The sequence below is a fragment of the Peromyscus leucopus genome, chromosome 1 (genome assembly GCF_004664715.2).
Source record: "Peromyscus leucopus breed LL Stock chromosome 1, UCI_PerLeu_2.1, whole genome shotgun sequence".
Classification (NCBI taxonomy): domain Eukaryota; kingdom Metazoa; phylum Chordata; class Mammalia; order Rodentia; family Cricetidae; genus Peromyscus; species Peromyscus leucopus.
Window position 1 is genome coordinate 153,349,940 of NC_051063.1, and position 12,646 is coordinate 153,362,585.

General features: G+C 38.4%; 1 non-coding gene across 1 annotated transcript; it reads right to left on the reverse strand.

Moving 5' to 3' along the window:
- Positions 1-3,901: 3,901 nt before the first annotated feature.
- LOC114688646 lies at positions 3,902-4,033 on the reverse strand. The gene has a single exon (XR_003733801.1). It is a non-coding gene; the product is annotated as a small nucleolar RNA SNORA13 (small nucleolar RNA).
- Between the last annotated feature and the right edge of the window lie 8,613 nt (positions 4,034-12,646).

Genomic DNA, 12,646 nt, shown 5'->3' on the forward strand with positions numbered 1-12,646 from the left:
TGTGATGCCTCCAGAGGTTGTTTTATTGTACAGGATTCTTTTGGCTATCCTGGGTTTTTTGTTTTTCCATATGAAGTTGAGTATTATTTTTTCCAGGTCTGTGAAGAATTGTGTTGGAATTTTGATGGGGATTGCATTGAATCTGTAAATTGCTTTTGGTAAAATTGCCATTTTTACTGTGTTAGTCCTGCCTATTCATGAGCATGGGAGATCTTTCCATTTTCTGACATCTTCAATTTCTTTTTTCAGGGATGTAAAGTTCTTGTCATATAGGTCCTTCACTTGATTGGTTAGTGTTACCCCAAGGTATTTTTTTTTAAATCATTTGTGGCTATTGTAAAGGGTGATGTATCTTTATTTTCTTCTCAGCCTGTTTGTCAATTGTATATAGAAGGGCTACTGATTTTTTTGAGTTGATCTTGTATCCTGTTATGTTGCTGAAGGTGTTTATAAGCTGTGTCAGTTCCTTGGTTGAATCATTGGGGTCACTCAAGTATACTATCATGTCATCTGCAAATAGGGAAAGCTTGACTTCTTCCTTTCCAATTTGTATTTGAATCTCCTTATGTTGTCTTATTGCTCTGGCTAGAACTTCAAGTACTATATTGAATAAGTATAGGGAGAGCAGACAGTCTTGCCTTGTTCCTGATTTTAGTGGAATTTCTTTGAGTTTCTCTCCATTTAATTTGATTTTGGCTGTTGGCTTGCTGTAAATTGCCTTTGTTATGTTTAGGTATGTTCCCTGTATTCCTGATTTCTCCAAGACCTTTATCTAATATACATTTTTTTTGCTAATGCATAGTTATACAATAAAATTGAACTTGTTTCTTAAGAAATTCATTTAGTTCTACCACCTTTTATTATAATTTTTTGATGTTTTTACCAACATGACCCTAAATGTAATCTGTATAAACTAATATAAAATTATTTAGATACTTTAAATTGAAGAACACATATATGAAAACATTTCCCTGATTATACTAAAAAGAGATTATATTCTCTTAAGATCAATCTTGTAAGAAGAGCTTCAGAATGATAGTTAGGGAACTGAGTTTATTTTGTGTGATGTGAGATTTTAAGATCAAGGGATATTATAATCAATGTAGTAGGGGTAGAAATCCCAACCCTAAAGTACTATTAGAAAGCTTTATTGCCTAATACCTATTTTTTCTTTGGATGAACATCCTTATTCGTGAAGTCCTTTGTGCATACATACATGTGTACACATGTGGCTTTTAACTTTTTTATTGTAGTAAATACACATACCATTTGGTTATGTTTAAGTGATGTAGTAATTTGAATGATAAATGTTGCCATGACCTCACATATTTGAATACTTGATTTCCAACTGTTTATGCTGTTTGGAAAGGTTATGGAACCTTCAGCAGGCATGACCTTGTTGAAGAAGTATTTCGGCGGTTTTGGGGGCTTGAGAATTTATAGCCTTATCTCATTTCTAGTTCACTCCGTTTGTGGGTGGGTGTGATTGCTCAACTTCCTGCATGCCGTGGAACGGACGAGTTGCTATATGTGCTCTTCTCTGTTGACCTTTATGTGGCACCTGGCCAAGTCCAAATTATATAATAGCCTGCTTTAGGTTAGATCTTGATAATTCCATACCTTCATTCACAGCCTCACTTTATTAGTAATTATCTTCTCATAAAGAGAATTTAGTTGGTTGGGCTATATTGTTATCTGATGTTTACAATGTTAATTAATCCTGTGTAGCATGATGAAGTTTAACTGTCATTCTGTTGAGCCACCTGAGTCAGGACATGGTGTTTTTCACAGTATATAAGAGGCTAGAGTATTTTGGTGATTTGTTTTTGTGAATTGTTCACATCATTTCTTTTTTCTTTTGTCTTTCCCTTTTTTCTTATAAAGGAAAACATTTAATTGGTGTGGCTTGCTTACATTTCAGAGGTTCAGTCATCATGGTGGGACATGGTGGTGTGCAAGTAGACATGGTGCTGGAGAAGTAGCTGAGAGTCCGACAACTTCCATGCAACAGGATGAAATGCGCTGGTGGGATGGCCGAAAACCATCAGCCATGGTTACCAGAGTTAGAATGGGCTTTATTAGAAAGAAGAGAGAATAGGAGGGAGAAGCCAGGCCTGGCAGAGGGTACAGAGCAGGGACACAGAGAGGAAACATGGGAAGGGGAGGCAGAGAGAGAGAGAGCGTGAGTGTGGGGTCCATGTCTGGCTTTTTTTTTTTTTTTTTGGTTTTTCGAGACAGGGTTTCTCTGTGTAGCTTTGCACCTGTCCTGGAACTCACTCTGTAGACCAGGCTGGCCTCGAACTCACAGAGATCCACCTGGCTCTGCCTCCCGAGTGCTGGGATTAAAGGTGTGCGCCACCACCGCCCAGCTCATGTCTGGCTTTTTAAGGTGGGGACACAGTCACCTGCTGATGATGTAAGGCAACAGACAAGACCCCTAAGCTGCGCACGTACAGAATCCTAACAGCAAGTGGTCTCCTTTTGTTTCTTCTTTGTCAAGGAGTTGAGGAAATTAGTTCTGTACCCACCGGGAAACATCAGCTGTGTCAGCTGGGAATATATCATTCATTCAGCTTCCTTAGTCAGCTACCCAAGGTGACAGGGAACATGGGGGAGAGGAATGATTTTCTTCAATATTAAATATGGTTCATACCTTTCATTTGGCCTTCTGACCCACCAGCATGGTATACTTTACAGTTGGACTATAGTTCATCTGCTGAAAGAATATGTTGTTTTAGTTGTCTACATTGTAATGATACTATTGTGATGAAGGAGGGGGAGGAAGAGGAAGGAGAGCTACAAGAAAAACCAGAAAGAGATAGTGTGTAAGAGAGGGAAGTGAAATAATTAGGAAAGAGCCAATTTTATTTTCTCACAAGTCCTATTAAAAAGATGTAAAATATGAGATTTTTGAGCCTCAGTTACATCAGCTGAAAGTGGAGGTCATACTGTCTACCTGGAGAGTGGAGATCATACTGTCTACCTGGAGAGTGGAGGTCATACTGTCTACCTGGAGAGTGGAGGTCATAATTCCTACCTGGAGGTAGAGGTCATACTGTCTACCTGGAGAGTGGAGATCATACTGTCTACCTGGAGTGTGGAGGTCATACTGTCTACCTGGAGAGTGGAGGTCACAATGTCTACCTGGAGAGTGGAGGTCATACTGTCTACCTGGAGAGTGGAGGTCATACTGTCTACCTGGAGAGTGGAGGTCACAATATCTACCTGGAGAGTGGAGGTCATACTGTCTACCTGGAGAGTGGAGGTCATAATTCCTACCTGGAGAGTAGAGGTCATACTGTCTACCTGGAGAGTGGAGGTCATACTTTCTACCTGGAGAGTGGAGGTCACAATGTCTACCTGGAGAGTGGAGGTCATACTGTCTACCTGGAGAGTGGAGATCATACTGTCTATCTGGAGAGTGGAGGTCACAATGTCTACCTGGAGAGTGGAGGTCATAATTCCTACCTAGAGAGTGCAGGTCATAATTCCTACCTGGAGAGTGCAGGTCATAATTTCTACCTAGAGAGTGCAGGTCATAATGCCTACCTGGAGAATAGTTGTATAGAATAGTTGTAATGGTGGAAGAAAGGTAGAGAGTTTACCTGGATGAGATTTTTAGTTTCATTCATTCATTCATTCATTCATTCATTCATTCATTCATTCAGGCTACTTATATTTCATGACCCATTTAGATTTTGATGTTAGACAAGCCATTGTTAGACAAGCATATTATATTTGTTCTTCCTTCCTTTGTTCCTTCTTCCCTCCCTCCTTCCCTTCCTCCCTCCCCCCTCTCTCCCTTCCATCCTTTTTTTTTATGAATGAGAACCAATGAAAAGAAACAACATTCTCAGCACTGGGCAGTAAATTCATTTACATAAACAAGTTAGGGTAGATTTTCTGCTACTTAGGCAGCTCCTACTTCCAAGATACCAAACTCCAGGGTAAGAAAAGGCTGCAAGCATTAACTTATGCCTCTTTTGATACCACTTTCACTAGTGACAAAAGGTGAATGGGCAGCACAAAGGCTAATAACAATCACTATTTCTTTAAGTTATTTTTGTATAAAAGACATTCAAACCTATTTTAGTCTCTCTTTAAAAGTGACTATTTTATCTATTAACTCTTTAATGAAGAATTATTTGCAGTAGAACTATACCAATAATTACATTTTTATTTTCTAGTAGCTTTGTACAAGTATATAGTGAATTTTATCCATTCTCAATCCCATTTTTCTCCTTCACTCCTCCCTTTACTACTGAAAATTTTCTTCTTCCTACCCAGTCCCTCTATTGCTTTCGTGTCTTTATATGTGTGTGTGACCCCATGAGCTTAATTAGAGTATTAACATGAGAGCGGGTAGGAAGTTATTTACTGCAGCATGGCCAGGTTGTCAGGGGCTGCACTACTAAGGAGCTACAACCCTTCTACTAGCCACAACAAACTGTCCATAGTCTCTCAAGGAAGGGTGAATGAAGGAAGGGAGGGAAGGGAGGGAAGGAAAGAAAGAAGGAAGGAAGGAAAGTGGAGCCTCATGCACCCTTCCTCCTTCCAAGATGAAATGTTGACAGGCTCAATCTTTTGCATGTATACACAGGTATGGTAGGTTCATAAGTATAACTGCCACATCCTGTCCGGAAAATGTTGTTTTGTAGCACATATCCTTATCTTCTAGCTTTGTTATTCATTCACTGCTGAGCCTTAGAATGTGTGTGTGTGTGTGTGTGTGTGTGTGTGTGTGTGTGTGTGTGTGTGTGAGAGAGAGAGAGAGAGAGAGAGAGAGAGAGAGAGAGAGAGAGAGAGAGAGAGAGAGAACCAATCTAGGGCTGAGGGCTCCACCATTCTCTGTTCTTAGCCTTTTGATAGGTTAGGACTCTTTGTGTTGACTGCTACCTTCCATAATACAAAGTTTCTCAGGTGAAAGCTAAGAGTAGCTCTATGTTATGTAAACTTGAACTACAGTTAGAAGACTGTTCACATGTCCATTTAGAAAATAATAGTAACGAGTTCCCCTCTAGACTCTGTTATCTTCCCAGGCATCAGATCTTGACCAAGTTTATATCAGACATGAGTTCCTTCCTGTTTAGGTAACCCCAAACCCAAAGAGAAAGCACATGTTACCTCCATAATATTCATGCTACTGTTGGGCACTAATGTGCACATATCCTCAGGTCTGTCCACAACATGCAAGACTACATTTAGAGCCTATTAGTTCTCAGATTTTGTAAATAAAAACCCTTCTGAGGCCAGGAAAGAACAGGGATAAAAGGCAGGTGTGTGTTAAAATAGAAGGACACACTGAATACCAGAATGGGAAGATCAATGAGTTCAATGTAAGTTGGGGTGCCAAGAAAATGCCTAAGAAAGAAACCAGGTGTGAATTTGCAGTTTTCATTTTGATGAAGCCTTCTTAATATTGATATCTGAATTGTCATGGTTCTTAGCTTTAACTTGACTTACTATAAGGGTATTTTCAATTGGAATTTCATAACCACCGGGGAGTGCTTATTCTGTTGGAGTATATGTCACCACCTATACAACTGGAGCACAATGGGCATTGGGCAGGGAGTGTCAGAAATTCTAGGAAGTCTTCAATGTGCAAAGCAGACCCTGACTAAAAGAATATTCTTATGTGCCACAGACCTCTAATATTTAGTGAAGATAATTGTAGCTATCCTTTGATTGGTATGACAAACATGCATGTAAGTAACTCCATTCTTCTTGAAGGGAGACACTTTTAGAGACTATCTGCCTTGAAATAAGAGACAATGGCCTGTGCACTGACAGTTCTCCTGGCTTGTCCTGTAAACAACACTGTTTTGTTGAACAAGCCTAGCTCCAAAAGTAGACATGCTTGTTTAGGAGTAAATGAAAATTTCTTAAACTGACATTTCTTTCCCCCTTAAAGCCACCATGGGCACAGACAGCTCTCCATGTAGGATTATGTGTTCCCTGTAACTCTCAGTGTCCCCTTTGCTTCTCTTTGTGTCCCAGTTTATGGTTACTCACAATATATCCCAGTGCTGACAGCCAGTGTAAATGAAGTTAAGGATGACTTTATAATAATAAATAACTCAGGGTGCTACTAGGTTTCTATAAACATAGGTACAGAAATGTGCACATGCTGGCCACAGGTAGGAGAGCAATGAACTCTGTAATGATTAACAATGTATTTTCTAAAAGCTAATTAATATTTTATATAAGTTAAAAGTCACCTTTATTGATATTTTGTAGTATTTGGAGGCTAAATTTTATCTCATCTGAATTTCAGTATTTGGAATATCTAAAGCACGTGGCTGTTTAAGCTTTTGATACAGGATCTTACTGTGTTTAGTTTGGGCTCAAACACATGATCTTTCCATCTCAGCCCACTAAATGCTACAGGTGTGTGTGTGTCACCACACTTGCGTGAAATAAGTATGTCTGTGTTTCGTTTGCTTTTTTTCAATGTTTATCATCTGTCTATGTGTCTCCATGTGTCTGTGTGTGGATGTGAGCACATGTGTGCATGCCTGCAGAGGAGCTGAACTCAATCCTCTGGAAGAGAGCAGCACATGCTCTTGGCACCTCTCTTGGCACACTCTCCAGAATGTGCTGCTTCTTCAGAAAACCTCCTCTTCAGTGAATAGAAAGTTACCAGCCCATCAATAGTATACTTCACAAATGATGTCAATCACTGCACTGCATCTATTGTTCTCCATTTTGATATACATTTAATCTTACTGTTAATCATCATTTTAATCTGGACTGACACTATCAATTATCTGAAATCCAGATTTATATCCTAAAAGCTAAATTTTGGGGCAACATAAAAACTAAGAAGGTTGTGTCCTACAGGAACCCCATTGTATTCTCCACACCTGCTTTGCTGAGGTATGTTTTTCAGACAGAGGCAAACATCTCATGCCAAAGGTAGTGCAACCAAATCACTGTTAATTATAAAATAAGTGAAGTTTCCATTAATGAGTCTGATCTTAATTTGATGAAAACCCTTAGGTGTATTCATTTTTCTCCTCATATTAGAAGCTCATGGCTGTGCTGTTAGACTTAGTTACTTCATCTTTGCTCTGAGAGAATAATCAAATATTGATTTTCATATCTCCTACTCCAAGTTTATATTTGAACTATTGTTGGGTCTATTATTACTTTGCTTACCCACAGAACCTCCCTAGTAAGGCCTTACTCAAGGTCAGAGAATCTGAGCTTGCTTTACCCAGCAGGGATGCATAATAGGATAATTTGGCCAGGGGTGTGGGTACCATGTGTTTTGAAGGGTCTACACTTGACTGTACTTTAATCTTGAAAGGGGTATACAAAGCCCACTAGAATAATACTCTGGGTGGCTGGGTATTGACCCAGGGCCCTTCCAAAACTATCATGTGACTCTGTCTTTCTTGTTGTCTTAGTCTGTATTTCTATCTAATACTTTCTCATTCCTCTTTCCTCACCCCAAGAACCCTTTGACAGGCTGGACTCTGATGCTTAAGCATCTGCTGTGGGATAATGCTTTTGTATACTGGTTTAATAAAATGCTGATTGGTCAGTAGCCAGGCAGGAAGTATAGGTAGGATAAGCAGACAAGGAGAATTCTGGGAAGAGAAAGGCTGAGTCAGGAGCTGCCAGCCTGTTGTCCAGGGAGCATGATGTAATGGCACACAGGTAAAGCCATGCAACATGTGGCAACATATAGATTAATAGAAATGGGCTGAGCTTACATGTAAGAGCTAGTCAGTAGGAAGCCTGAGCTAATGGCCAAGCAGTTTTAATTAATATAAGCCTCCATGTGTTTTTACTTGCGTCTGAGCAGCTGTGGACTGGGAGAGACACAGGAAAACTTCCAGCTACAAGCATCAATCTCTTTTGGAATATGACAAGATACAACTTACCCAAGTTGTTTTAAACATCTAACTCCACTCCACCTGAGATGCTTTGGAAATGAGGAGCATCTCCATGGCAGGGATTGAGGTGGGTAAGGCCTAAAGAAGTCTCCAGTAGAATCAGTGTGCTCTGGCAATGGAGATCCAGCTGTGGAATTCTTTGTAACCAGTCTGTGTGATAGAAATAAACTTAAAATTAATCATATCAAGCTTAATTAATGAGGGTTTGAGCCATGCTGTAAAGACTTCATGCTGGTAACTGAAATGATCTGGGTGCTACTGATGCACCCAAACATGTGATGACAGAAAAGACCCACAATGTTAATTTCCATCTGTTTTTCTTTCCTGAGAAATTGGTGAAATCCATTTAGATAGCTCAACGTTTCACATCCGTGGCCTCAAGTGAAACTGTGTTCTACTCCCTGTTAAATAATTAAAAATGGGGATTCTCATACTAGGTTATTGAATAAGCTGCTGTAGAGATTTCAGTTTTCTAGAGTTTTCTCATTCTTTTCTGCACATGCTTTGCTGGTTTGAACTTGCACTTTCTTAAGACTCCCTTAAATAACATCATTTAACAATTTTATCAGTAAAGAAGTTTAAGTTTCAAGCAGTGCCTGGATACTTACTAATCTCTAGAGAGTGACTTCATTTCTGCCCTGAATCTACATTTACCTCAGTAACATTGGCCTTGAACTCACCCAGGTCCCTGTAACTTCTGCCTTGAAACTGCCTACATCATTGTAGATTCTGCTCCGAGACTGCCCGTGTTACTACAACATTGGCCCTATATTTGCCTGTGTTCCTGTTACTACGGAGCTAAGCTTGTGATTAGCTCCTGGAATTTTGGTACTCTTGTGTTTTTAAGCCAGCAAGATGGATATGCATGCTTTATTTCAGAACCACAGCTACATGTAAACAATTTTGAAATCTCAGTGTTAGACAATTGAAAACTTCTGTAACTTTCATCAAAGTGAAACTTGGGCTAGACTGAATATATCCACCCTCTCTGTTGCCACACAGATTGTGAATAGTCTTAGCAGCCATTGTAACTCCAGGAGAGATTCTAGAACTCTGCCTACCATCATCCATCCCCAAGACCTATAGTGCTGAAAGTCATAAAAACTATAAACCAGGATTTCATGCCAAAGATTAGACATCTACAAAAGCAAGAAACTTTATTTTTCATATTGGATTATGTTACTTGTTTAAAGTTATTAACTGCTATAAATAACTTGTAATTTTGCTGATTAACTGTTTTAATAACAATTTTAAATGGATTATAATTACTTTCAAAAGAATGACCACATTTTACAGGATATATTGATAATAGCCTTAACAATTTATTGTGAGGATCAGATGACTTTGAGTCTCCTTGGTGTAGGATTCATTTATAAACATGCCTTTTCCTTATGACTTCTTATTCAATGTATTTCAAGCAGTTGATTTTGCCAAACAGAAAGGATTAAGAACTTATTGGTGATATTTGGAGGATACATTCTGAGAAACAATTTAATATTGTTTTAAAATCTAACAATATTAGAGATTTCTAGAAATGCTATTTAAAATTTGGATGAATTGTATTTTGGTATTAAATATTATGTAATACCATGGAGAAAATGAACTTTGAGAATATAAAAGAGAGTTTAAGACCAAACACTTTTCTCACAGCCATACACATTTTATAAAAGTGGTGGAACCTACCACACATGGGTCCCTTCATAAAGGTTTGGGGACCCATCACATATTGGTCTCTTCATAATGTTGGGGAGACCCATCACACAAGAATCCCTTTATAATACTGAGGGACCCATCAAATATGGATCTCTTTACTCACTCTGGATGGATGAAGACAGGGTAGGTTGTTGTTGAGAGGCATCTTCTTCTCAGGCTTGGAGGGGTTCTGCTGACCTCCAAGATGAAGAGTGACAGTGTGATATCCTCTGGCTAAGTTCCATCAGAAGATCCTCCTCGAGAGCTTTAGTGTAAATCATAGAGCATAGACATACAAGTTAGTCTTGATAAAGTCAATTTAGCCCCATTCCAGTACTGGGAAAGGAAAGAAGGAGAGGGGATTCCTCAGGAGGCTTCTGGTGAGGGACATGGCTGTGTTGGTTGGTGTGACACTGAAATGCTAAGAGTGGGTAAAGGGCCATGGAATTCTGTCCTGAACACTGCTAGGATCCTGAAATGCAGACTCTGTGTGAAAAAATGTACAAAACAAATATACCTGCCTACTCAATGACAGACCACCTCTCTATGCCTGCTGTTGGTAACCAGAGACAATCAGGAAAAGAATCTATCTGTGAGACACAGTTAGATCCTAACACTTCAACTAACTGGAAAAGAGATTTCACTTCTAGCTACATTTCCCTGTCAACAAGATGAGCACAGTGTCCCTCAACTCTCAAATAATTCCAAATAAAATCTCCCTCTCTCCAGATTCTATTTCTAGCCTCTTCTTATTTCTCTTAACTTCTCTTTTCCTCTCCCTCTTTCTCCATTTTCTAAAATGTATATATTACTAAGTCAATGCCCTTGACATAAAACCCTGACTTTTACTACGGTTTTCATCAGCTTATAAAATACTGTTTTATTTCACAAGAAGACTGATGTTACACAGACAATCCTGGATGAAACATCACATCTTTGCAGGCATCTGAACATTAAGTTAGGCTTTCTTACTACTTAACTACCCACCCCACCACACTAGCTTTTTGATTATCAGTTCTACTTTGTCAACATCACAAGCTGTTATAGATCTAAAATTTGCTTACAGATAAGTAAAATCACTGCTGCATACATTGTCTTATTTGGCTTAAATGCTATCTGCTTGCTTATGTTTCCTTTCATAAAACCCACAAGCTCTGCCCCTCATACTTTAAAAAGTAACTCCTACATGGTCTGTCTAGATTCAGATCGCATGTTCCCTGTGCCCAAGGTATTCTAGACTTCCTGTGGCTGTGTCTGACCCCCTCTGTGACCAGAATGTGCTCTCTGCAAACATCTACTGTGACTCATTCTGTGTCTGTTGGTTTGCTTTCTTTCACACACTCTGTGAAGACAGAGAGTGTGTGTTCATTACTGTGTCCTTCATAGTCAGTACTTTTTCCTCTGTAGGGAATGGGCCTAGAAAATTCTTATTGAGTAAATATAGAATTGCATGAAATGATAGAGTCTGACTGATCAAAAAATAGATGCAATTGCTTATTCTTTAAATGGGGAAATGGTAGCACTGACTAATAAAGTACTTATAATATTAGAATTATTTAAAATGTCTTGAGTAGTGCTTGGTCCAGAGTGATGTTTATGTATGTATTAGTGGTTACTGTTAGAAATAAGTTTGGTGATGTTAAGAAACATATTTGTGCACACAAATTTACACACAAGAGTCAGAGAATGGCAGTTGGGAATGCCAACAAGAATTGGTGACCTAACTAAGAAATGAACACAGAGAGGAATGACCTAAATAGAGAAATGAACAATATCCAAGCTCCAGCTCCAAAGTCCCTGCATAAAGCTAAACAAATGTGTATTTTGAACCTACTAATGAAGGTATTGTTACATACCATGTGATAGAACTATCACCAGTAATGAGTAAGTGTATGTAACAGCAAAATTGAAGTCATTATACCCAGGGCCAAGGTTCACTCTCAAACTCAATAATCAATAGTCTCAGTGTTCCCTACAAACTGATGTCTGTCTGATTAATGTTAATAAAACCTTGTTTTATATATGTTTTTAAAAAATTTGTTTTATTTTCAAATTATATGTGCATGAATGTATACACATGAGTGCAGGTGCCTTGGCTAGAGGCCTCAGATCCCTGCCTCAGAGTGAGTGCTGGGAATATAAATTGAGTTCTATACAAAAGCAGTGTATGCTCTGGGAGACATGTTTCCAGCCCCTGATTTTTTTTATTGGGTCTTTTATGTATTGGGAATGGATGAAAATGTAAACTGTGAGTTTCTAAGTATAGTTGAAATAGAAACACACTTGCATAGATAGATAGATAGATAGATAGATAGATAGATAGATAGGTAGATAGGTAGATAAATAGACAAAGGGACACACAGAGAGGGGTAGTTCAGCCAAATTATTTATGCAATTTATAATATTAAGTAGATATGAATGAGGAGAGAGCCAAATGCAAGTTTGAGAACTGAAGATTGTTAAAAATTCAATTAGAGAGTCCTATGGAGAAATTGGATCAAGAGGAATAAGGACGATGAAGGGCTTTATGGGAGACATTAAAATCTCAGTAGAGAGTTGTCAAGAGACCAGATCCAGAGGGAGACATGTCTTCTAAAAGATGCAGTTAGATGAAAATAAATAAATAAATAAAATTTAAAAGAATGAAGAAAATGTCTGAATTATAGGATACCAGTGCATGAAAAAGTAATTTAAAAAGCAGGTTCTGATACCATATTTAAAACAACATTTTTTTCTTTTTTCTTTTTTGTTTGGCTTTTGAATTAGCCATAATAGACTGGTAGTAGGAATGAATTTACAGGAAAACAAAATACTGAAATTATTTTGGCATATGTACCTCTTTCTTGATAATAGAATTCCGTTGCTATTTATATTCTACATGGCCTTTTTTTTCCGAACGTGGCTAATGTTTACTACAAGATGTGTGATGTCTAATTTTATTAGCATGAAGACTCAGGATTGTGTAAACATTACCAAAATATCTGACTTAACCTTTCATCTATATCTTTGTTTGTTGTTTTAGATTAGTGATTTTTCTTTCTCATTGCTCTTTC